Source organism: Pleurodeles waltl, chromosome 11, assembly GCF_031143425.1.
Source record: "Pleurodeles waltl isolate 20211129_DDA chromosome 11, aPleWal1.hap1.20221129, whole genome shotgun sequence".
Classification (NCBI taxonomy): domain Eukaryota; kingdom Metazoa; phylum Chordata; class Amphibia; order Caudata; family Salamandridae; genus Pleurodeles; species Pleurodeles waltl.
The window spans coordinates 301,324,063-301,350,829 of NC_090450.1; positions in this window are offsets into that span (position 1 = coordinate 301,324,063).

Genomic DNA, 26,767 nt, shown 5'->3' on the forward strand with positions numbered 1-26,767 from the left:
GGGGCAGATTGTGTTGGACTGGAGCAGGGTAGATTGTTTTGAATTGGAATTGAGCAGATTGGTTTAGATTGGAATGTGGTAGATTGGAGTAGGACGAATTGGAGTGGGATATATTGCTTTGTATTGGAATGGGGCAGACTGGAGTGGAGCAGATCGTTTTTGACTGGAGTGAGCAGATTGTATTAGGGGGAACTGGAGTGGGGAGGATTGGGCTGGTGTGGGTAGATTGGGTTGGCATAGGTTTGATTGGATGGGAGTGAAGTGGATTGGAGTAGGGGGAATTGGGTTGTAATGGGGGGGATTGGATTGGGGTCAGGTGGATTGGATTGGAGTGGGTCGTATTGTTTTGGATTGGAGCGGGACAGATTAGAGTGGGGCAGATTGTTTTGGATTTAAGTAGGGCCGATTGGAGTGAGATAGACTGGAGTGGGGCAGACTGTTTTGAATTGGGGTGGCGCAGATTGTTTTGGATTGCAGAGGGGCAGATTGGAGCAGGGCAGATTGTTTTGGATTGGCGTGCAGCAGATTGCAGTGGGGCAGACTATTTTGGATTGGGGCAGATTGGAGTGGGGAAGATTGTTTTGGATTGGAGTGGGGCAGATTCTTTGGTAATGCAGTGGGGCAGATTAGAGTGGGGTAGATGGCTGTGGGGCATATTGTTTTGGATTGGAGTGGGGTATATTGTTTTAGATTGGAGTGGGGTGAATTGGAGTGAGGCAAATTAGAATGGAGTGGGTTGGGAGAATTGGAAAGGGGTGGGTTGGACTACACTGGGATGAGTGGTTTGGATTGGAGTGGAGTGGATTGATATAGGATAACGCTTGCTGGATTGAGGTAGACTGTAGTGAGGCGGATTAGAGTGGGTTGGATTGCAGTGGATTGGGTTGTACTACATGATTATGTGCTAAAACATAATTCCAGGAATTACATATAATAAGGAAACAACGTCACAATGCAATATTTTGAAAAAGATAACCTTTTGAAAAGGCCGCCCACAAGAAAAAACAAAATAAATCATGAGTGGAATGTGAGAAAAGACGATTAGGCAAAATAAAAGAAAGTTAGCAATATAAAAGAAAACTTTGCAATTTTATTTGTACTGCTGGCCATGTTTTCGTCAGTCACAAGCCTTCTGTTTGCAGGGCACTAGAAGTTAAAAAGAACAAATTAGTACCTCAATCACTCAGAAGCAGCGGACGGGCACTGACTGAGTTGAATCCATCAGTGCTTTGTCCCTGCACCATAGAGAGGAGCGGAAATAATGCCAGGCCTGAAGGGCACCCATTTTGATGCTGTAAAGAAGAGTGCCATGCAAACTAACAAATGGTGAACTCCAACCCTTTTACCGTACACAACAGTGTCTCACAAGTGAGACACCTGTGCTATCGCACGCACTCAGTGGCTCGACCCTGCAAAAACTTTCAGTTGCATTTGGCAGATGGCATTGGCCCATTATTAATAAAAAGAAAGTATGTGAACTAGCTCGAGTTTGTGAAAAAATCAACAATGAAGGAAGATTTCCATGGTTCGCACCCCTTGTATGGATTCATATCTTTCTAACAGGTCTATTTTTCTCTCAATACTGTGACTAGATAATCAAGACATGTCCTAACATTACACCAACTATCTGACCCCAGATAAACCTGGAAAATAGGAAGGGCACAATTGTTTTAAGGAAACTGAGGTATTCATACCAAAGAAATAGTGAGTACACCAGACCACACCAACAGGGAGTCAGTGGTCTGTCTTAGGTGAGTTGTATGGACAGAGAAGCTTTCTGTGGGTGAAGATCAGATATTCTGGTGGAGGTAAGTGCAGCCTTGTCAGTACAGCAATCAGGTAGCCACATGGGACATGTGTGAAGTATATATCTTACATCACACTGTGTGCTCTCTTCTTAATGTTCTCATCAATATTGAGAAAATTGAGGCCTTTTTATTATGTATCTTGCACAGAGGTATTATTAAATTTGAACTAAATATACTTGAGTGTATTAATCATCTGCGTATCACTGTGTTGCTTCTTGGGGCTTGCACTGGCACATTCTTCTTATTGCATTCTATTGACATCCAAGTTTAATAGTGCCACTTGAACTCCCCAAAACCCCAAGGCTACAGTTCCCAAATTAACAAAGTATGATTCCTGACTGACAACTCATAACTACATTACTATGCGATCAATTGAAATGCAGTCACAGAACAGGCTTTAAAAAGGGGGCATACCATGGTTTTCAATGGGCCCCTGTGTACTCTGCAGGGCTAGTGTCAACATTTTGAGGCTAATTCTGCACAGTTCATCAATAACGTCAAGCATTTTGATGCTATTGCCACTACCCTGTGCCACGGTGTGCAGTATATTAAATACAGCACAAACATGGTGACGGTACGGAAGCATTAAGGAGCACAAGAAAAGTGGTGTTGCATTGGCTGCAGCACCACTTTTCTTTAATTCAGGCTACAGTTTGTTGTTCTTGTGGTCCTGCAGTAAATATTTTTGCCTCAAACTACTCTTAATTATTCAAGCTGACCTAATCACACAATGATTGAAATTACTCTGATTACACCAGCGTAAAAACCATTTCTTCCAGGCCTAGTTTAGATCCATATTTAGTTAAATAGATTGGAATGACGGAAAATGGCAATGTTAGGTTATCTATCTATTCTGGTGGCTGTTGGAGTCAACCTCTACATGGATAATTGTATGAGTGGCGTGTTTCGAATGTTGGATCTTTCCTAGGGCGTTGTAACCGCAACCCTAGGCCCAGATTTATTAAATTTTGAGTCTGGTTGTGTCACTTCTGTGATGCGGTCATGACTTAAAATGTATTTCATGATTTACTAAGCCAGGGAAGGCCCGATTTGCGTGGCTTTGCATGGCTTGTTAAAAAAAAAAACATAACAGTAAACATTGCTGCCTTGAAGGTCCTTGTATCAAAGAGGCACTCCACTGATGAACGATTGGTGCTTCCATACAGCCACCTATGGATTTTGACTCTAACCAAGATTTACTAAATCTTGTAAACCAGGTTTTGCACGGAAATGTTGCCCCTACCCAAGGCTGAAGTAACGAGGAGACAGCATAAAGAGGAAGAAGGCTTTATTGATTGTTTTGGTTAAGGAAGCTATCCTTTCCAGCACAAAAACAATCCTATGTAGGTACACTTGCACCGTGGTAGTGTGCCTGCATTGGGGCTAAGCTGCCATAAGGGTACCGGTGAAAGAAGAGAGCAGAAGTGAACCATATATTTGTAAATATGCTGCATTTCTCTTCTCTTCCTTTCTTACAACGCAGTGCAGCAGGTTCCATTCCTGTGTTGCCTTACATGAAAGTTCAACAATTTTGTTACCTAAATTGTAGTTCACTGTGGCTGTGGAGTCAGACTATTCCAACTCCCTTGTTTGTTTTGGGTTTTGCTCATTCTGTAAATCAATTAAAAAAGGCTGGTGTTTTTCTGCCTCCTTCTGTGCCCATACAAACCACTGTCACATGAAAATGGCCAAGAACCATCTTCCACTATTTTACAGTGTGCACTTGTATTGCTTCACATTCCTCTACCTGCAATGAGATACATTTTAATTTGGGGAAAATGAAAATTATGACTTTTGGAGGAGCAAGAGGCAAGTACTGAGAGAAGCGGCACAGTGCACATGGTGAAGCCTAAGCTTGCTGACTGAGGCACATTTTAAGTAGAAAGGTCCAGAAGAAATTCGAAATTCATAAATCTTTAAGGTCGGATAGTGTCTCTTTGCAGTCCTGTGGTCCATATTTGGATATTTAACTGCAATTAGGAAAAAGGCATTGGCAAAACCATTGGGTCTCGGCAATTTGAGAGCTATAGGAATAGTCAATGTGAATGTCTTTTAGCTAAGGATTTTTCACTGGCTCCTGTTTTGAAAATATGTGTTACAAACATGTTTCAGAATCCCCTTGGGTGTTATTTCTGCACGAAGTAAATGCAAAGAGCTATAAAATGTACTAATGGGAAAACGAAACAGTGAATGCGCACATTATTTGGCAAAACCCACATCCCACTACACGTGTCATTATTTTTTAAGTTGTTATCCTTTGTCAGCATGATGGTTCTTGCACGATGCACCTGCCAAACAATTTGATGGGCTTGGCTGGTGCACGGACTCTTAAGAGGCTCTTTCTCATAATTTGCTGACTCACTCACCATCAGATACTAGACGAATACCATGCGCACTTCCTTCTGCACTGCTCAACAGCCTGGCCTTTGCAGTTGCTATTGTGCATCAGACCTACACTTTCAAGTGTGGGGGGGACCTGTGTCCATGGGTGAAGGGCATGCAGCATAGCAGCCATCTTAGAACATGGGAGTACATATCATGGCGGTATGTTGGAAAATGTGTAAACAGGGGGCCACGTTTTTTAAGACATTCAAATGATGACAAGTTAAGTGATTTTTGTCAAGAAAAGACTGTTGTCTTGACTCTAAAATAAAAGTCAGGGGTTTGTTTTTAGTTTTTAATGTGCACCAACATTCCTCATTTAATAATAATCAAATGTAATTATAAAGACACATAAAGATTAAATTGCTAGTGATGTTATGATAAATGGAAAATCAAAGTGTGATGTACTTTTTAAGTGTTTATGTCTTGTTGATTTTGCTAGCCAAGATGGCCGCTGCATTCTCCTGGAAGAAGGTCGCCAGCATCACTTGTCTCTTTTGTATGTCTACACCTACATTATCCGCTGTGTGTGTACTATTGTGCGTCACGGACGATAAAATAATATTTATGTTTTATGTTATTTTTTAGATCAAGCGTGTGTTATATTGGTGTGTACCGGGGCCTGCAACCTTGAGCTTGTGTCAGTAGTCACACAAGCAATCAGGGGCAGCTCAGGTGTTTGAAAGTGGTGGGGGGAAACAGGCACCCTCAAAAAACAGCATCTGAAATTTGACCTTGGTACTTGAATGCACAGCAAGTGTGACGAAATAAGAACAGGATTCACACGTCTGTTTGCAGAAATGGACTGAAAACGTGAGCACTCCTGTGAAGTGCTCTTAAACCAAGAAAAAAGTAGTTCCTAAAATGGGAGCAGTGAATGGATAATAGTTATTGGTCCATGCTTTCGCAGAGAGCTAAACACAGGAAGAGGCATGGACATATAGACAAATGGAGAGAAAGAATATGAGAACGGCAATAGAGCCAGCAAGTGGCAAGCCCATGGGCGGGCTGAAGCCCACATATTGAATACAACAATCTCTTTGAGTCAGTGCATCATCTGTCCAGCAGAGACCTAAAAACACATTGAATGGTCCCCATAGGGAGCCACTGTCCTACGTGCTATCGAGTGAGAATAGACTTTTAAAGTGTATGCGGCATGAACTTTGATGAAAGTACTCACAGGGTTAAGGAGTATATGTATTGTGACTTTCAAGATGAAGTTGGGTCTGATTGCATTGAAAATGTCTGACATTTACAATTAATTGCAATTCTGCCTTAATTTACATAATTTAAACTAATGGTGTTTGTGATGTGCGACTGCTGCTGGTTTGCTCAAGTATGGTTTTTAAGACCCTTTTTAGACAAAGTATTATAGGCTTGACTACTCAGTCCTTAATTTCCTGTACTCAAGAAACACTCAACTGCATGTTCCATGAAATCGGACCATATGGCCTGTGATGATGTTACCCTACCAAAGACAAGGAAAACAATAACGAGCTTCCAGTTTGGCCTAACATGATTGTGAGAATTAAGGGGTCCCAGGACAGATCTGCCAAGTGCATATTTTCTGGGTATGTTGTATGTTTAGTGCCTAAGGGGCTAGGTCAGTGGTCTTCAAACTTTTTAATGCCACGTCCCCAGTAGAAAAAAAAATCATCGGGCCCCTCACCGAATTGTTCACAATTAATCTAATATAATGGCAATTTTTAAATATGTCTGGATATATTTAAATATTGCAGTTAAGTTATGGTACTGTTTTAAAAATGAAATCAAATATGTTACACCAAACTTACTGATCTAGCGGGCCTTACTAATGTGTCAATGTGTCCAGAGTGTTATTTTTGGGGGTGGGGTGGGTTTTGAAGAGTATTTGGAATCTGTTCCCTTTGACACATACTCCCAGCTTGGATATAAATGACAAAACATATTAGTAATGGCCCATTAAAAAAGAGATTTACTGCTGCTTTTTTTTTTCAGCTGAAACAAAGCCATGTTATCAGCATGATGCTTATTTTGGCCAAAGCCTGGAGCAACCTCTGAGATCATTTGAGGCCCCGGTGCAGAAGTAATGGGAATTCCAAGTTCAAAACATACAATCTGAGCTGAGAAATTGAGAATTACTGAAAATTCTGGGTAGGACTCCCCCAGGAGCACCTCATTTCGCAAAGGACTTTCTAGAAGAGATTGTTGTTGCCTTCAACATCCGAAATCTGAGTGAAAGTAGAAACAGTTGAGTATTCCCACGGATTGCATAATCTGATGAGCCCTTGTGATTATATGTCACGTGGGGTTAGAAAATACATTCCTATGGGTGAAGGTCTAACTCACCAAATAATGAACCAATGCTTATTATTTTCAGACAAGATCCTACATTACATGGTGTCACATATCTTATTTTCTCTTTCACGTCCTTCCTACCAACCCTGTGGCATCAGGATTTCTTCCCTCTCCGAGGATGATTACTCTCAACAAAAACACAGGGAAGTGGCAATGAGAAAATAGGAAAATAAACGGAACTAAAAAAACTCCTGTTGTCCTGTCTTTTATTTGTTCCTGTTGTCATTTTCTTCCTTCTTGATTATATTTTCTCTAGCTTCTTTCTTATTCCATATCTTTCTCTACAGTCTCCTTGTCCAGCTTTCCCTTTCAGTCCATTTATGTCTTCTTTCTTCCCTTTTCTTGCTTCTTATAAAGGAGATTGCTATTCTATATCTTTTCGGGTCTTCTCGCCTCCTGAGAAATGCAAAAACAAACAATATGGTTTGTGTAAACTGGTAAAATGGCTCATACAATATTCACGTATCCCGACTGTACAGACTCATGGAAAGATCAAGCTTCTTGCCTATATTTGCTTGCTTTACTATTGGTGTCCAGATTTTATCAGTCGTGATCCTAATGGTCACAAAAACACAATCTGGCCGAAAAACGAGGAAATAGAGTCCAAAATGAAAAACAGTGAAACTGTAACTCTACAATTTAAAATGGGAAGTACCCGGATTTTTAGAACTGTTAACGTGTCCCTTTTTGTTAATTTATTACACATTAGGACTCATTTTAGGCCAATTAATCTTTTGACCCAGTTGAGAGACACCATAGGACGAGATAGCTAATCAATATATCAATCAATATATCAATAATGGCATCAATATTTATCACAACAATACATTTCACTTTAGTCAAAGTCATTAATCAATTCGCCGACGCTACCATGACCTTTCAGCCATGAATAACCACACCAGTTTATCAGAATTTTATGAATTTTATTCCCTATTGGTTACAATCTACGAGCAAAAGGGTTAATCTCAATACCAAGAAGCATAATAGCATAGTCACAATGTGGCAACTGTAATAAGATTTCATTAATGCGAGAATCACAAACATCAGAACATAGCACGGCGTGAACATAGACCAAGAATAGCAGAGTGTCAATAACACGTCATTTCAACATAGCATAATGTCAGTCATTTGTCTATTTGCGTCAATATGGTGAACACCTGTCCTAACCTCTAATTAGCATTGGCCTGTTGGGCTTCATGCAAAACAATTTAGAACACCAATTTGGAAAACATCTAGCTGTGGTCTCTGTCAAAGCAAGCAGTTGGTACCTAGAAAGGAAAAGCAAACAGAAAAAATACAATTGCATTGTCATAATTACCCTCCAATGATTAGGTCAGTGCAGAGGTTCAGTCTTCGTCTTCAGGACATCAGTCAAATCGCCATCAGTCAGGACTCAACTAAAGGGCAAAAGGGACACTTCCCTCATAAGGAGGAAAAGTGTAAATGGGCTGTCTATGGGTGAGGATGGTTTTCAATAAGACTCAAATCACCAAACAGAGTGACAGAGTTTCTGGATAAAATCAATAGCATTCCCTACCTAATTCTCTCGACCTTTCTGTGACATGGGTTTTTATCCCTTTTTCGTAGTACATTCCCCCAAAATTCTATTGGACATCTGCTATACCCCACTATCTTTAACCTATCAAATTTGACATTAGGTAATCCCAATTTTCACCCCATATTAATTTACAGGTTTTTGATTGGTCTTCGTAATTGACGTCTTCAGAGGTGGCACATCCGGCGTTACTTCATCCCTTTGTAATTCTTTGTACATCTTTTGGTCAGCAGTTCTTCTGTCGTCCCCGGTTAGAATGACCTTGTACATTACATTAATCTACATTTTTTCAATTCGTTTATAACTTTTATTCCATGGCACAGAAGATGCGCCTCGGAAAGGATTTAACATGGTTACATTCATCTTCCAAGTTTGAAGAAAAAGAACATTTGCAGGGTCATGGCCCCTTGTGAGTCAGCACACTGAAAAACAGAAAAATGCATTTAATATGAGAGCCAGGCAGCTAAGCTGCAGCTCACGCTAACTTAAGGCCTATGAGGATTTTCAATACAGATTCAATAATGCGAATGTTAATATAAGCTTAATTGAACATAACATAAACATTTTATCCATCATTATTAATTTGCGTATACATTGGTGGCCACTCTTCGTGGTCACAATTCAAGTGCACGTTTAAGCAAAATCACTATTATTATAGTTTCTATGCTGCATCATCACACATTAATATATAAACATGTCGTGTTTATATAGATTATATAAGCTATGCTCTCTCAGAAGGTAGCAAATGTTTTTTTGAAGGAAAACTTCCCAGGCACAAGGCCCAATTGCGGCAGCTGGTTTTTGAAGAACCTCTCCTCTTTCTCTGGCGAGGGAAAGTGCTTCTTAGTGGTGTGCCTGCATCTCAAGGCTTGGGGCATTGATGCTGGGTAGGGCAGAGCAGCAGAACGTTAGATAATCTTCAGGCTTTTCCACCGACAAAGGGAAACAAAGAGCACTCAACTTCCCATGCTGGGAGCACTTCATCTGGTGGCACATACGTGTTCAACAAGATGGAGGGTAGTTCCAGCTTTATGTTTATAAAGCCCTTCAGGGCAAGGCAAGGCACCATGGAGCAGAACAGCATTTAAAGAAAATAAAGCTCCAACCCAATCTACTATAGACGTTGTAGAAATGTACCAAACAGTTTCTAAAACAGAAGTTTGCTTCATACTGTCTAATGCTCCATGGGAATAATACAAAAAAGATGTTCTACAAAATAGAGTGTCAATCGTATTTCTTGTGTGTTTACAGCAGTGTGGGAGATCAAATCAGGACAGATACATGCGGGCTTTCTGAACAATTTAGATGAGGGCCCACACGAGCTGAATTCCGATGTTTTCCATCAGACATTGTAGAAATTCCACTACGTTTAATGTGTATAACCGACAATAGTGTACATAATATTCATTCACGGCAGTATAGACTGAGTGAAGCATACTTCCTAAAGCAGAAAAAGGGAGTTAGTTGTTCTTTCTACTTTAACATTTCTACTCTATCGTACAGTGTGTATCGGGGCTTTGCTGCAAATAAATCTACATTGCCCTGCTGTCCGCAGCACAGAATTTATTAAGGAAAAAAATCAGAAACCCGTCGCCTCCTCTCCAACACAGATATTTAAAAATATCTCACTAATTCCATGCCTCCAACCCACAGGCTCAATTCTTCAAACTTTTGGGTGGGTAATATGAAATCCCGAGACCCTGAAAATTCACAAATTATTTAAACTAGTTAGCCACTCTGACAACCTATATATCTTCACCTCGGACATTCTGACTCCCAACGCAAACCACCACTATCAGAGAGAGTTATGGATGCGTCTCACTTCAAGAAACAACTACCGATCAGTGCAAGAAGGTCACTACCTCTAATCAGGTTCCTACATCACACAAATGTCCTCGTGAATCAAATTTGTACTTATGTATATTATTATTGTCGCTGGTATTGTTGTTGCTGTTCTTGTTCTTATTATTAGTAGTAGTATTAGTGGTAATAGTAGAAGTATCCCATCCTTTATCAACGCAAAAGTTCAAAGAGAGACCAACAGTCCAAGTTGGTACCTCAACTAAACGTACCTCCAAGAAAAAATGAATCTATGGAAACTTCACACATGCAGCAAAATTGTGCAACTACCTCGCACTGGAACTGTCCAAACTGAAGAACTTCCCAAATTGATGACAGAGGAGCTCACAGCCAACCCGGCGAACCATTTAGCATCACCGAAAGACTAAGAAAGACATAGAACTAAAGACAACAGCAAACCAGAAACTGAAAGAAATCACCCAAGGAGAGCACAATCACATGAGAGCTCTCTCTCGCTCGCCTTCTCTTCACACCATGCAGAGGATAGCTACACGTTGCAGCAACACATATGCGCAGTCATATGTACACACTTCACGAAAACGAGTCATACAGCATTCACGCACTTTCTTCCATCGATACACTACAACTTATGACAATGTGTCCTATCTGTCCCTCCTTTCACTTCATTGCGCGCAGTGGCGTAACACAAAATGATGTGGCTTCCCTGCAGAACATGAGGAGGGGTCCATGAATCATTTCATATCTCATAGATATTCCTTGGCCTTTTGCTGAATGTGGCCCCCCGAAACGCTAGGGCACACTGAAGGATTGGCGCCTCCTTACGCTGCAGCAACTGCAGAGGCCAATGTTGCGTCTTTGACTACGCAGTGAGATGCAGCTTGAAAAATACACTACATGAGTACAGTACTGGTCATAAAGAGAACTATACTGGTCATAACGCAGGACAGAAAATTCTTCCAACCTCTGGCATGTCAGAAACCCACATGCTCCTGATGACGCAGAAACGAAGGTTTTACATTTATTAGCGCATAAACGTAGTGCCGCAATAATCAAGTGTGACTTTAACCGAACTAATAAAGATTGTACGGGGACAAATGTGCCCTCAGAGTAGTTCGCCAACATTTATAAGCGTGCTTTATATAACGTGATGTATTAGAATTGTACTAATCTGACATAACCGTAAACGTGTGCCATGATTTGCTTGTTTGAAATGTTTTGACTTAGCATAACTTTAGTGGAGGCTTCGGCCTAGTTGCCTTGTCTCACGGTTTAGATGCTCGTGTTTTTCTAATGTGCTAATAAAACGTGTATTCTTGCTTGAAGCTGTACTTTTCCAGTGAGATCGGTTCACATGCTTATCTTTAAGGTTTCGTGCCAGCCTGGCATCTTCTTCTTTGCTCCAAGGTCAATCTGCAGGTGCAGACAATGGAAGCTCTGAAAGTGAGTTAATTGGTAAAATATGTTGCAACTTACGTTCCCGACTCCAAGGATAATGTATGCCTAGGTAGAAGCTTGTGAATTGTTGTTTTTGATTGGACAATTTGAAGCCAACCTATGAACCCTCCAATGGAAGACCCTACTGGATTTGAACTGTTGATTATTTAAACCTGGTGCACAAGAAGAAAGCAGCCATTGGCCATTACCCACTGCACCCATTGAGGACATTATTGCCCATTGCAGCCATTATGGCCCATCTTGCCGACCTCGTCATTTTGCCATCTTCTACGATGCCAATTGATGTTCGACGCCATTTTGAATGAGACTTTGATGCTTTCTCTAATCGAGAGAAAGAGACTTTAAGTAATTCTCACCCTAGAGACTTTAACTTTGATCTGCCCCTTTGCATAAAGTAGTAGTTTTGTCCTTTTATCTTGCCGCTGTGAGGCAATTGCCCCGTCCACCCTGCCCCCTTTGCCCCGTCCCATGCTGATCGAAACCGGTACCTGTGAGACGAAGACTTCCTTGAATGCTGATTGAATTTGGTAAATATGAAAGGAAAATGTACAATTGCATTGTGTTTCTTTTTAGGTAACCAACTGCTGATTTTTGATAAGAGCCCTAGTTAGGAGTTTTCCAAATCAATGTTGCTAAATTGTTTTTTGCATGAAGTCCCACATGCAGATGCTAATTTGAGGTTAGATGAGGATTCATTTGTTGCACGATGCAATTTGAGACCTTGTTATGCTGACTAATGTATGCAATTAGCCCATTACAGATTATAGTTTTAGTGGTTTGCGTTGCTATTATCGAATGCATTGTTATTCAAATGCTGCATAGATTGCATCTTTTTCGCCGTTATGGACAGCTATTAATGTTCATTTACATATATCATTTGGTGTTGAGACACATTTATATCGTGCTAGCTTTGTTAATATAGGGAAATAAATTCATTAACTTTGAATGAACTGGTGTGGTTATTCATGGCCGAAAGGTCATGGTTCGCCGAAATGTTTTCTGGATTAATTGTGAAGTGTTATGTTGATCAGGGCATTGCTTATGTTCGTTATTGATTATTGATTTGATTAAATTGACTAATCTCGGGTGAAGAGAGCCCCACTTGGTCAAAAGATTCATCGACCCAAGAGCGTCCAAATACAGGTAATTTATTAGGACGGAACGCTCTATCACTCCCATCCACGCACACCCACAGTGTAGAGTCCTACGGACTGCAAATGCACTTCAAGTCCTCGTTTAGTGGCTTAAAGACCTAGAGACATGCAATAGGATACTTCTGCTAATATTGGAGAGAGGTATTGTTTACGTACACAAACAAAAATATGGCATGGCAATTTGCTTTGATAACAGCTAATATGAGCAAATCGCAACTCACCACTCATCCATCCACTCGCCCATCCATTCCTAAAAGCAACAATCCATCCTCCCATTCATTAACGTAATCACTCTTCAAGTTTTACTCATCCCTTCAACCACTTGGCCATCCATCCACTTATCCACCTGTACGAAGAAGCACTAGCTTATCCAGCCACTTGCTTATCAAGACAGCCACACACAGTCAAACCACCAACCAATAAAAAGTAAATAATTTCACTTATAAAAAAATTCCTAATGGTCCTGTCTTTGTTGTTTTGTTTTTACTGGAATCCTAGGGATTCTGTCATTCCATCCACGGTTTTCAGGGCCGGATAATGTGTTCACAGCTGATCTCATTGGCCGTGAAGGTAACCTGCACATGTATGCCCAGCTGTGGACAGGCTAGCTGTAAATATCAGATTATTGAACTGGAGCACCGTTTTCTCCGCATGGGACTGCAGCCTGCAGATGATTCTTTTAACGAGATTTCTACAAAAATGAACTGCTGAAAGCAAAGTATAAAGTATCGAGTTTAGCGAAATGCTGTTTTCTCGTTCGTTCGAGCTACCTTGGCAATTGTTTTTAGCTGAAAAAGGCTGTTTCGCCAGTTAATTCCTCACAATTAATAAAATTCATTGTCTAACTTCACTAAGGTGGTGCTCACAAATGGCAAGCACGGATGACTATGAAATGGTAAGAACTGCGGTATCTATCTTGAACATACCAATGCAGGCAAAGGAGCGTCGGCAATTTAAGTCCCATTATGCAACCAAAAATCTAAAAATACTCAGATCTGGCTCAATGCTCTCAATTTGTTTTTCTATTCCAGTACTCTCTTATTTCTTTGGAGGTATTTCAGACAGGCTTATAAGAACTATGGGCCTGATTCCAACCCTGGCAGGCGGCAGTAGCCGTCCGCCAGGCGGGAACCGCCATTTGGCCGCCATGCGGCCAAAATACCACTTCTGCCATTCTGACATTCTCGCTGGGCCAGCGGGCGCTAACCAAGTTAGCGCCGGACGGCCCAGCGGGAATGGGGGCCGCAACAGAGGAGCCGGCTCCGAATGGAGCCGGCGGTGTTGCGGCGGTGCGACGGGTGCAGTTGCACCCGTCGTGCTTTTCACTGTCTGCTAGGCAGACAGTGAAAAGCTTCATGGGGCCCTGTTAGGGGGCCCCTGCACTGCCCATGCCAGTGGCATGGGCAGTGCAGGGGCCCCCAGGGGATCCAGGGGACCCCTTACCGCCAGCCTCTTCCTGGCGGTGAAAACCGCCAGAAACAGGCTGGCGGTACGGGGATCAGAATCCCCAGGGCAGCGCTGCTTGCAGCGCTGCCCTGGCGGATTCTCCCAGCCGGGGCAAAAACGGCGGATGACTGCCGGGCCCGGCAATCCGACCGCGGCTTTACCGCTGCGGTCGGAATGGGGATTGAAGCACCGCCAGCCTGTTGGCGGTGCTTCCGTCATTTGTGGCCCTGGCGGTCTTGGACCGCCAGGGTCAGATTGACCCCCTATATGTATAAATATTTAGAAAAAACACAAAACAAAACGATATACCAGTAAGCGGGTCCACAGATTGGAATGGAAGATGGATACAGTTAGGCTCATGCATGTGACAAGGCAGCACATCAGGGATATTAGATTAGTACTGAAGACTGCATTAGGCAAACACAGCTGAGCGCATTTTTCCATATTGATCTTGTTAATGAATAAATCAGACTGTTCTAAAGTGCCACCCTGTCAAGTTTTGCATAAATGCAGCAGTTATTACATTGAGGTTGTCATGACTCAGATAGAAGTCTAGAGATTGAGAGCTGAACCGATCTTCGTTTGTAAGCACGTGTAAGATCATTCATCTTTTTTTTTTGTTTTGTTGCTAGGCTGCTACAGTTCGAGTCACAGACCTATACCATCTCGGTGGAGCATCGAAGCCTCTGGAAGCCAAAGATCAAGAACTGTAATATTACATTTGCCCTGATAACGGTGGTGCACCAAGGAAGTGGAGGTACTAAAAACAGCTTTCATTTCAGTTTCAGTTTCAGTGGCGCTAGGGGGTGCAAGAAAAGTGGCTCTGCACCCAGTGCAACGCCACTTTCCTATATCAGGGCCTCAGTCGCCACTCTTTTAATCTCTCGCTTCTTAAGGAGGGCGCATTTCAAGAGTTAAAACAGTGCTCTGACAGCGCATTTCAAGCCCATAAGATTTTTTTTAAACCTGCGTAATCTTATGATAATTAATTGGTTTAACATGTTTCACATTATTTCTGTTTCCTCGTAACGCTTTTCATGCACATTTTGCACTCGGAAGACTGGTTTGAGTAGAAAAGGTCATGCAGATGATCGCCCAGTACATTTAGCAGATATCTGTGAATTTGGTGCCGGGGTCTACTGAAAGTAAAGCTTTTTTGCAGATGACTGCCTAATATATCGACCAAGTACCTCTTGTGTACCACAGGTCAAATCTCAAGCATACTTTTCAAGCCTACCATCGTCTAATACATTCAGTGGGTGTCATGCTTGACTTTTGTAACAGAGAGCAAACCTTGTACACACAATTTGCATCACTCAAGCGTGGTATGTCTAATTTCATGAAATTCCATTAATTACACGTGTAGTTCAGGAGGAAGGTAAATTATGCAATTTATACCACTACTAGTCTGTACCCACTAAATAGAAACGCGATCGTGAACAAGATTCAAACTGATGGTACCGCCCAGGCTCATATTTACATCTCCCTTAACCATCCAATTGGGCCGGCCAAGAATTGCCTCCTATTACTAAATGTGGTCGCTGCTTCATTCTAGGTACAGAGACACAGCTAGTGAACAACAACAAATAATGTCATATCAATCAAAAATTGACGTGGTAATGATCATCCCATTTTGGCCACTGCATACACGCCAGATGGGCTTGAACAGTAGAACCGAAGAGAAGAGTTTCTCCAACCCCGCGTGGCGCTGGATCCAGCCCTCCGTGCTCTGCTGGTGTTTTAATGATTTCTTCTCTGAAATGTTGAAAGGCAATTTAATGCTATGCTGGTTCAATGCATTTTTTACTTAATGTCAGCGACCATCTTTTACTTAAAGAATTTCCTTTGACTAAGTGCCAATCCATCACATCATTAAAACTGGGGCATTAATCGTCCTTGCCTGTCTCCCAGGCTTGTCTTCTAATGCTTGCCTTTTAAGTAGTTGAGCGGCGATGGTCATTGCACTCCTGCAGATGGAGGAGCTAGTGCTGCTGATTCCAGAGGCTAATGAAGACGGATAGATCTGGGGGGCTCCTCGATTGACATAAGGGAGGGGCTGGAGTAGTATTGGGCTGTGGGGGTGTGCAACGAAATATGTTACGGATTTGGGATATAGGTTTGGCCGTGACAGCAGAGCAATCTTTTTAAAAGGCAGATGCTGTCTGACTACATCCAACTGTCAAAAAACAAGCTCGTCACTTAGGAAGAGTTATGGCTCAGGTTTGACATCGCAAAGGAAAAGAAATGAGATATTGTGGTTTTCTTGAAAGGTAAGACTTGATGAGATCTGACAGCTAAATTTAGACTTGAAGTAAGCTGTCCACTGGGATCTCACCACAGGTCTTCGGCCTGTCTGCCCTCCATCCCTCCTGGGTTTGCTTCAGAGGCACAGAGTATTTGTTGACTGTCTTCTGTGTGTGGTGGGTGGAAGGTGAGAGTGTTCTGTAATGGGATGCAGCAACTGATAGTCAATGCAAAGATCCAACACTATGGCCCTGATTTAAGAAAAGTGGCCCTGCACCCAGTGCAGGGCCACTTTTTGTTGTGCCCCTTTTCGCCCCCCCTACCGCCACTATGTGTGTGCTATATCTAAGATAAGGCGCACCATAGCGGTAATTAGGGGAATTAGCGTCAACATTTTTGCTGCTAGTTCTGAGTTTTGCAGGATTAGCGTCAAACATTTTGACACAAATCCTGCAAAGCCCATTGAGGCCCATTGAAAACAATGGCATCCCTCCTTTCAATGCTTGACCTGAGCAGGCGTTAAAAGTGCTGAAATAAATGACGCAAATAAATCTTTTAAATTTCTTTTAGCCATTTCTTCAGCCCACCTTTGCATACATTATAACTGGCACAGCCATAATGTAGCTCAAATGGTTACAAAGTGGCGCAATGCATGCATTGCACCTCTTTGTAAATTTGGAGTGGCTATTTTGATCTTGTTGGGCCAAATTAGCATTAAAAAATTACGTTAATGTGGCGTAAGGCGGTGCTAGGGGCTCTTAAATCAGCCTCTGTGTATATTATGTGCCCTCTAATCCTCCATGCTATTGCGATAAAGGGACTCTTCAGCATGCCACCGTCACCGCATTTCAGTGTTTTGGCCTACAGCACTACTGTTGGCATCACAACACTCTCCCATAGACCTCAGTCCTGCTGCGTTCCCTCTACCACCGAAAATTCACACCCTATACTACCAATGCACCACAGTCCCTGGTCTGCAGCAGACCTGCTCCTCCACTGTTGATAACCCACTCTAATTTCTGCAAATTCAACCCACTTCTTGACCTTCAGCTTCCTGGCTCCACACCAGCTCTGCCCGTGCAAATCACTTCTTCTGACTTCAGCACTACTTCTTTACTGAGGCCCAACACAACCACTGGTAAAGATGTCAGCTGCACCCTTGTTGTTCCAATATTGAGAACCCACTCTCAGCTCTGCCAGCGCACCTCAGTTTTAGTCATGAGCACACCGGCTAATACATTATTGAGAACTCCCTCCCAGTTCTCATTAACCATTACCAGTCAGTATCACTACTCCTACATGATACAGTCATCACACCGAGCATTGTGGAAGCCCCTCAATACAGCTATCTCACTCAAGGTGGGCGAGGCAACAAATTAACAGGGACAGCCAAACCAGAGCCGAGCCAAATCTCTGGTTTGGATCCTAGAGCCTGTGCAGAGCTGAGCCTTGAGAATGTTTGCAATGTAATTCCTACAATAAACATCAAGTAAGATATGATAAAGACTCTCTAACATTTTTTTTAAATGAAAATTTCTTTATCATATGGTAGCTTCAGCATTAATAAGGCACATTATAGCACTGCAATGAGAAGTACTTATTAAAACTGATAGATTTGTTCATTAGTTATTATGAATTCACATATATGAAGTGCTTTCATACCAGATAAAGAAGAAAAAAAATGTTGGTAAAAAACAGTTTGCTCATGATCACACAACTTAAATGGGCAGCCGTGATTTAGCCAGGTTTTCTGGTTTCACTTAGTACAAATCAGCCAGGAAATGGGTCTCTAGTTGTCTTTTCTTATATCTAGGCTTGGCTTTTACCTCTTAGTTCATTTTCTTCAGTTTTTAAATATGGCACAAACGTGACTGGAAGGCTGAGTGCTATATTTGTAACAGTGGTTTCATTGCACAAGGTCACATGCATTGTTTATAAGCAGGGAACATTTACTGATGTGCCCAGAATCACAGTATGTTGCACCGATGCCGAGCCCCAAGCCTGACTTCCCAGTTCCACAGTCAGCAGTTCTAACAGTAATAACACCTGCTGAGGAGATGGGTCGAGAGGGAGGAAGAGAAAAGCTACATGAAAACTCCGGACCTCATTTACAAGGCCCTAGCGGCACACTGTGCCACCGGAGCATTATTTTATTTATGCTTTGGTGGCGCAGTGTGCCAGCCCATATTTACAAGGCTACGCAAAGCCACCTTGCATGGGTTTTCATGGCCTTGGAAATATGGACCCCTTTTATGTATTACACTGCATGAAAGGGGCATTCCATTTGTGCGGCTTGGGGTGTTCCCACAAAACACCCATGGAACCTGAAGGAATCTGATGCATTCCAAGATTTACCAGTCTGGGAATGCGTCAGATTGTTACGGCACCTCAGGGGTGGCATCCGAGTGACACAATGTGGAGAAATATCTTTATTTCTTCCCGTTTTTTCCTCTTTCTATGATACTTTCTATATCATTCTGCAGCACACATAGAAAGAGGAAAACACCTCTTGTGATTGTTTTTGTGCGGGGAGGTGTCCCATTTTGTGCAGGGAGGTGTCCCTTCCTGCACAAAAACAATCATCCCCACAAAGCAGGCACCCTTGCACCATGGTGCAAGGGTGCCTGCATTGGCACATGGCAGCAATTTGTGTGCCAGCACGGGTGGGCAGAAATGCACCATATCTTGTAGATACAGCGCATTTCTGCCCTTTCGCAGTGGTGCAAGGTGGCACAGCAAGGCACTTGCTGTGCCGTCCTGCGTCTTCAGCCTTATAAATGAGGCCCTTAGTTCGTTATCCAACAGGACCTCGAGCTGAGCCAGTGCCAGGCTTCAGGCTTCAGCCAGGCTCGAGCTCTCAGTAGTTCGTTCACCTTTATACATCACAAATTGTACCGCAGCACCTCAGATGCACCTCTACAAAGGATAATTACCTTGCCTTGCTCTGCACTGTTAAAATAAAGTGTAAACAATGTCATAGTGCTGATCCGGGAAATACAGTACTTTAAATTTACTTCAAAGCGGGCCTAGAGATGTTCAGATCTCAACACCCACACAGAGCTTGGAAAATTCAGCCTAAACATAAGCTCCAAATGACACATCAGTGTACCAAATGCTGCGGTGCTGCACACGTGCTTTTGCAAGGGAGGGAGTTGATGCTGCTCTTTTGAAACCTCCCAAAGAGGGTTGATTCAGTGTTCCTCATCTTTCCATTACTGTCCATGAGACAACCCACACTAGGTTTCAGGCATGACGAGTGGTGTATGAACTAAGGAGAGAGAGAGACACAGAAGCAGTGAAAATATGCAGGGCTTTATGTGGGTCTAGTCCCTCTCGGCCTCAGACCAGGTAGTAATTAAAAACAGACATTCATATTTATCTCAGTAGAACTCTATATTCTTGTTCTTTACATTACTGGCAAAACACGAATCGATTTCCGAACAATGGCCCAGTTTTACAAGAAATGGAGCAAAACTGTGTTAGCGCAGATTTGCATCAAAAAAGTTAACGCTTCAATACGACTTTTTCTTGTGCCATGTATGCACTATATTGACAAAATGGTGCTATATGGCGCTAAGGAAAGTTTAGCGCCACAAAAAAGGCACTAACCTAAGCGGCGTGTCACAAAAGGATATGTAGCTATTTCCGGAAAAGTGGTGCTAAACTGATTTGTGGCACGTTACGTGATGCTAATCATGAAAGCATCGATTTTTGGTAAAAAGAGTTGAGAAAAAGCCTGTGAAAATGTCAAACAGTAGCCTGCAAATAGGAAAATGGAGAAATTTGGACAGGAGAGGCCCCAGATAGACCTGTTTGAGACAGGTATCAGCCAGGATGCCCAAGCAGACTCACAGGAGAAGGGGAAAAAGAAGAAAAAGTGCAGGTTCAGACAGGAAGAAATTAAAATACTGACCACAGAGGTGCCAGAGCACCCACACCAGCTCTTTGTGACCTCTTAATTCCCAGTAGGTAGGAAGGAGGCAATTTGGCGGACCATAATTGATAAAGACAACAGTGTTGCAGAGGTCAAAAGAACTGTGGCGGATTGTAAGAAGCACTGGCACGATTGCAAGCGCAGAACTAAAGAGAATCTGGCCAGCAAGAGAAAAGCAGCAATGCAGACTGGAGGTCCCCAGGAGCAACTGGTTGAGCTGGAGTAGGTAGTGGCAGCGGTCATTCCGAATGAGGTGGTATAGGAGTCCAGGGACAGGACACTGCAGCAATTGAGAAGCCACAACAAACAGAGGGTAAGGAGCAGTAAGGGACAATGTTGTAACCCAAAAACAACATAAGGTGGGAGGCACTTTGGAGCGACTGTATGCATGCTTATGGCCTGCATGGGGACACACTAATAGCTAAACATCAAATGCATGTAATGTTCAGTGACCCTGGCCATACCCTGTGTGCACAGACCACCTCACCACCTTGACTCCACTCCTTCCACTGTGTTAACTGTACCATCTAGTCATTTCTGGCTCACAATGGGCAACATGGACCAGGCATGTTGTGCATGGGGGGCACCAAGGGCTGGGAAAGGCTTGTCTGTACCACTGGGAAAGGGCACTAATGTAGCTTGCATGCAACTAATGGGGCTCCAGTGTCCTCACCACTTGGTCTGCTGCTCATTTTGCTGCCACATGCCTATGCAGACACATCAGCATCATACTGCAAAGGGGTCTGTGTTGAGGGGATGATCCCTTTTGGGCATGAAGGGACAACTCCTCGTATTGACACATATGCATAAGGTGGGTGCATCTTACTATGGATGGTGCAGAATAAAGCACACAAAGCAAGAGATCACATGGAGGATGCATGTTGAATGTTACCCCCCTTGCACCACTTCTGCAAGATGTGGGGGGCATAGGGACCTGACACAGTCCCTAAAATGCAGATCTGGTAATGTAACTGATCATCTCATCCCATGTTAGAAATGGGGTTCCTGAATGGCTAGACTATGCACCTAAACCAGACAGAACCCACCCACTCTAGTCACGGCAAGGGAGTTACACGCCCAAGATAACCCCTGCTCAACCCTTTGGCATGAGAGTCAGGCCTATCCCAGAGGCAATGTGTAAAGAGTTTGCACAACACACATGACGCACTATCCCAACCACAAAGGAAACACAATACCAAGTTATATAAAAATAAACTGTATTGTACACAACACAATTATTAGACCAAACACAACATGTCAATAATACTCTGCCACTCAAGCAGTTATCAGAACGTTACAGAATAGTTACTCTGCAGAAACCAGCAGCAGTCACACATAACACACAGGTTACTTATTATTCTGCAACATAAGCAGTAGTCAGGAGTCATGTTAGTAAAGGAACGCGCTTGTCCTAGAAATATCATAAATGCCTATACCTAGAACATTATAAAACATATGGCAAGTGATAAAAACATATCAGTCTGTCTTACCCATAAAGATAACATTAGCACATATATGGCACATAATCAGGTTAGCATAAAAATTCCCGCAAGTCCATAGCAGGAAGATTATGAAAGTGTATCGTCCATAAAAAGTACCTGATTTGAGAAGAAAAGGCACCTCTAGTGCCACAGGCTAACAAGGGGGTGGGGGGGCATTGCGTGCATTGAACTCTACGGGGGCCTTGCGCTGATGTTAGGGGTAGTTTTTATATTGGGCCTCTCCTGGGACCCGTGATCTCTCAGGGCCCCCCTGGGTTGCAACTGGCCCTCCAGAGGGGAGGGCCCAAGCCAGGACAACAATATAGGACCAAACAAACGGAGAAGGACCTTGCAGTGCGGAGGGCCTCCAGACTCAGAAAGGCCCGCCCGGGCCGCAGCGGTTAGCAGGCACCAAAGTAGGTGCCTTGTTGTGCCCCAGGGATGCTCCTCAGAGCATACCTCGCCCCAGGGGCACGCTAGGAGCACACTTGCTCCGATTTCCCTTTTCTTCATATCGTGGGGGCACCAGGCAGCACGCTACCCTTGCGCTTCACACAAACAGCCCACACAGGCTGCAGCGGTGATTTAAAGCACAACAACGTGCCTATGAGCACTGGAGCCTCTACAGAAGCACTCCTTGAGTGGCTACTCATTTAAAAAACACAGCGCTCTCAGAGTGCCTCAGGCCCACGAAATAAAGCGCACTCCGGGCACTGTGTGATGAGACGAAGTACTCCTCATGCTGTAAGTAGTTGCAGGGGTCAGGGGCCACAGCACCCTGCCCCTGGGGGACAAAGTACAATGGAGCACAGGGCGGCAGGGTCCAGCAGCAGGCCAGCACAAGGTGGATACAGGCAAGTGGCAATTCCTCCACGTAACTAAGCAGGTCACAGGTAAGCACAGTAGCAGCAGTCCATGGTGGTTCCTGGTGAGTCCTTCCAGCAGCATTCTGTGTCCAGTTCCAAAATGTCTCCAAATTGTGGGGAAAAATTCCCTGTACTTATACTCAGTTTGGCAGTGTGTTAACAAAGAAGGGGAGAGGAGGTTCCAACCAGTTACAACTGGTTCTGGGAGTGCCCCCTCTCTCCTCCAGCACAGGCTACAAACATCAGTTGGGGGTAAACAACCCTTTTGTGTGAGGCCAGGGCACAGCCTTTACAGATGCTTGTGTGCCCCGCCTCCCCCTTCTCTCAATCCAGGAAGACTATTCAAAATGCAGATGCACCTCTGTGACACCTCTACCCTCCCTGTGTACAGGCTGTCTGAAAAGTATGCACAAAGCCCAACTGTTACTCTGTGCAGATGTGGATTGGAGTCAAGCTGCAAAACACCAGAGTCATAAGCACAGAGAAATGCTTACTTTCTAGAAGTGGCATTTCTGTAATAGTAATAAAAAATCCACCTACACCGGTAAGCAGCATTTATCAGAACCATTACAACCATACCAAACATGCCTACACTACGCCTCATAAATCAGACAACACCCCCTAGATATAAGGTAGGGCATTTCCAATGCAATCCTATGGGAAGCCAGCATTCACAGCAGTGAGAAACCAAATAGCCTATTTGTCACTACCAGGGCAGGCCACACTACTAGGCACATGCCCTGCCTTCTACATACATAGCACCCTGCCCATAGGGCTAGCTAGGGCCTACCTTAGGGGTGACTTACATATAGTAAAAGGGGAGTTCTGGGCCTGGCAAGTAAATTTAGATGCCAAGTCTCTGTGGCAGAAATTCCACATGCAGACCCTGCGATAGTAGGCCTGAGACAGGTTAGAAAAGCTACTTCAGTGGGTGGCGCAAGCTACGCTGCAGGCCCACTAGTAGCATTTAATTTAGAGGCCCTGGGTATAGAGATACCACTGTACGAGGAACTTATATTTAAATTAAGTAGGTCAATTAGATATAAGCAAATCATACCAACTTTAGAAGGGAGAGCACCTGCACTTTGGCACTGATCAGCAGTGATAATGTGCTCAGAGTCCTAGAGCCAACAGCGAGAGGTCAGAAAAAATATGCGGAAGGAGGCAAAAAGTCGGGGGATGAACCTGCCAAAAGGGCCCGGTCCAACATCCCTAATTCCATGGGTCTTGCATGGGTATACCACAAACAACATCCATAGCATCCAAATGCCGTGCGATGTGCTGAAAGAAATGGGTCACATTCAGCTGCAAACAAAAAGCTGCATAACTGAGAAGTAATATGACTTGGACATGTGGACTTGCACAATGTGTCAACAAAGAGTTACCCCAAAACATGTCCTGGTAGCATAGTATGCAGCCAGGCACCTGTGAATTGGGGACTTGATGTGTGGCTCAGTGCCATCAAAATTAGGAAGATTTAAATTTTCAACTTAGAACTAAATAGAATAGCTATTACAGGACATCAGTGACATATCTCCCTTTCATTGCAGAGATTGAAGAATTATTTCCTGCCCAGCTGCTTGTCCTGGTCTTCCAAGAAGATCTTGATGACCAGCTACCAACCATCAATCCAGACACCATCCAGCAGATCCTGGGTTCCATCCAGTCACTATCTTTGGTTGCAGGGAGGGCACACAGCATTGCAGGGTCTCCAGATGACTCACCCAACAGAGCCCACACACCACCTGCCAGTTCACACACAGCCCTGGACTCTCAGGATTCAGACATAGTTTTCCAAAATAAAGCAGAAGAGTCCAGCGGGAGCTGGAACACAATGTGCGGGTGGGGATGGAGACTATGGTGGGCAGCTTAGCTGAAGTATAGAGGTGCCTCAGTCCCATTAGGGACAACTCTGCTGCCATCAGAGGCACCCACTCCCCACTGCATGGACTGAAGTTCCTGGGCAAAATCGCTGGCTTCCTTAGTCAGACACATGAACAAACTCCCTACCGCAGTGGCGCTAGCGAGGTTGCTAAAAGGCTGGGGGAAATGCTCACCATCATGCAGTCCATGCAGCAGGAGCTGGTATCCATTAAGAAGTACTTGTCTGCCTACCACTGTGATGTTGCTGCTGTGTTGAGAAACCAGCAGTTCCTTCATGCTGCAGTGATGTCTCACATCAATCCACAGATGTCAGCTACTGGGACCTATGATTCCACTTCTTCTGTCCCTGATGTGTATATGTGTGCCTCCATCAACACCAGCTACAGCACAAACCCTGGCACAGAGGCACCACACACAGCAAAGGACAAAGATGTGGAAGGAAAATCATTAACCCATGATAAACCCCAGTATGGAACAGTCTGTGGCCCATGGACAGTTTCTTTTTAGCTCTGTGTTTAAGATTGTGCCAGTGTCACTAAAATATGTACACACAAAGTGCAGGGGTGGGGACATATGAAAACGAGCAAAGTCAAAGTGTGTGCCCATAGTAGCTAATGTGTATGATCTACAGCCCAGGACCAAAGCTGCCATCCTATCACCATGCTGCAATGTGTGGCAGGCCTGCTGGTGATTGTTGCAGTATGTGCAGGAAAGTGTCCCTTTCAGAATGAATATAGTCACTAATGTATCTTTGCACTCTTAATGTGCGTAGGAGAACTGAGCACACATAGTGGAAGCCAATCTGTGAAGCTAGAATTGTTTTACCCACAAATGTGCCATGCAAACTGCACCCCTGTACTGGTGTCAGGAAATTATCCATTGCCTCAGGTAGACATATCATGGTATGGCTGATGCTTTGGTAAATGTCATGAATTTTGTCTGGGTTTGGCCAAATCACCACTCATTGAATTCCCCTCAACCGCATCACTCTGCAGCAGGGGAGCTACACATGAAAATTCGTGTTGTAGCAGCCACAGTGCCACAGTTGCTATCATTACATATGTTTTAAAAATCATCACCATAGCATTGTTGCATTAAACAATGGCATGATTGGTGTCATTGCAGTGCACATATGCCACTGAGTACCTTCCAAAGCGATATCTGTTTCCATATCTCTGGACCAATCTCACATATACTGACTGCAACAGGATTATGGTCACTGAAAACTATGAGGAGAAATAGGTAATACATGAGCCATTCAAGCATAGCCTGTGTCATGTAGCATGCGTGTATCATCACACCTGACCAAAAAATCACACATGTGGCTGGGCGATGCAAGTCTGTTTCTTACAAGACACCATCTATGTGACAATGAAATGATGCATGTGTAAGATTGTGAGGGCCAGGCATGAGTGACCCTGTCCCAAAAGGTTGAGGTAGGGGGAATCCATTGACAAATATACCATTGACAGTGCCAGTCACATACCTTCAAACCACACTGTAAATTTACATTAGGATACTTGTGTCAGGATATGTTTCCATCCACAATCAGAGTGCCACGTACCTTGCAGAAATTTGACTTCAATAACTAACATCACACTATTGGCAACCTGACAGAAAGATCAGCACAGGTGCTGCTGCTCAGGTCAATGGGATGTACCAAAAATTTCCTGAATAGACATGCTATTGCCTTGTCAATAGACACGATGGAGAGGTAGCTTTATGGTACAACAAGATTTTTTAAACAAAATACTTAAGTCTATTAACACACTATGATACTTAACTAAATATGCTAACTTAATCTACCTCATAACTACAAGTATCTTAGCTTAGCCTATCAAATTCTAAACATTAGACGTCATAAGTGAACATCAACCCACCATCTGCCTAATTACATCCATTGACAAAGACAACAGTGACTAAAGATAAACATTGACTAAATATACATATATGCTACACAAATACATAGTTTTTGTATTTTTTTTACATGGAACATTCACCTAAAACATCACCCTGCACCCCCCCACTATCACCCGAATGTCCACCAACCCCACCCCCTAATAATGAACTATAATGACCTAAAATACCTACACTAAACTAACTTGCATGTACTAACTAACTAAGAAAACCCCAAACAATAACAATTAATATTTTGAACAGGGAGAAGGGAAAATTGTCCTAATCAATGTTCTTCAAGTATCATTTCCTCCTCGGGTTGGCCTGTATGTCCTTCACAGTACTTAATATCTGTTCCACCTTATGTTCAAGCTGAGCAATCCGGTATTTTTGATCGGCCAGTTCCGTGCACAGGTCCTGTATGTAAAGTGGCTCAATATGGTGATGCCCTGACTCTGATCCTGCAGGTGGTGTCTGTACATTAGGTGGCATAGGTGCTAAGGA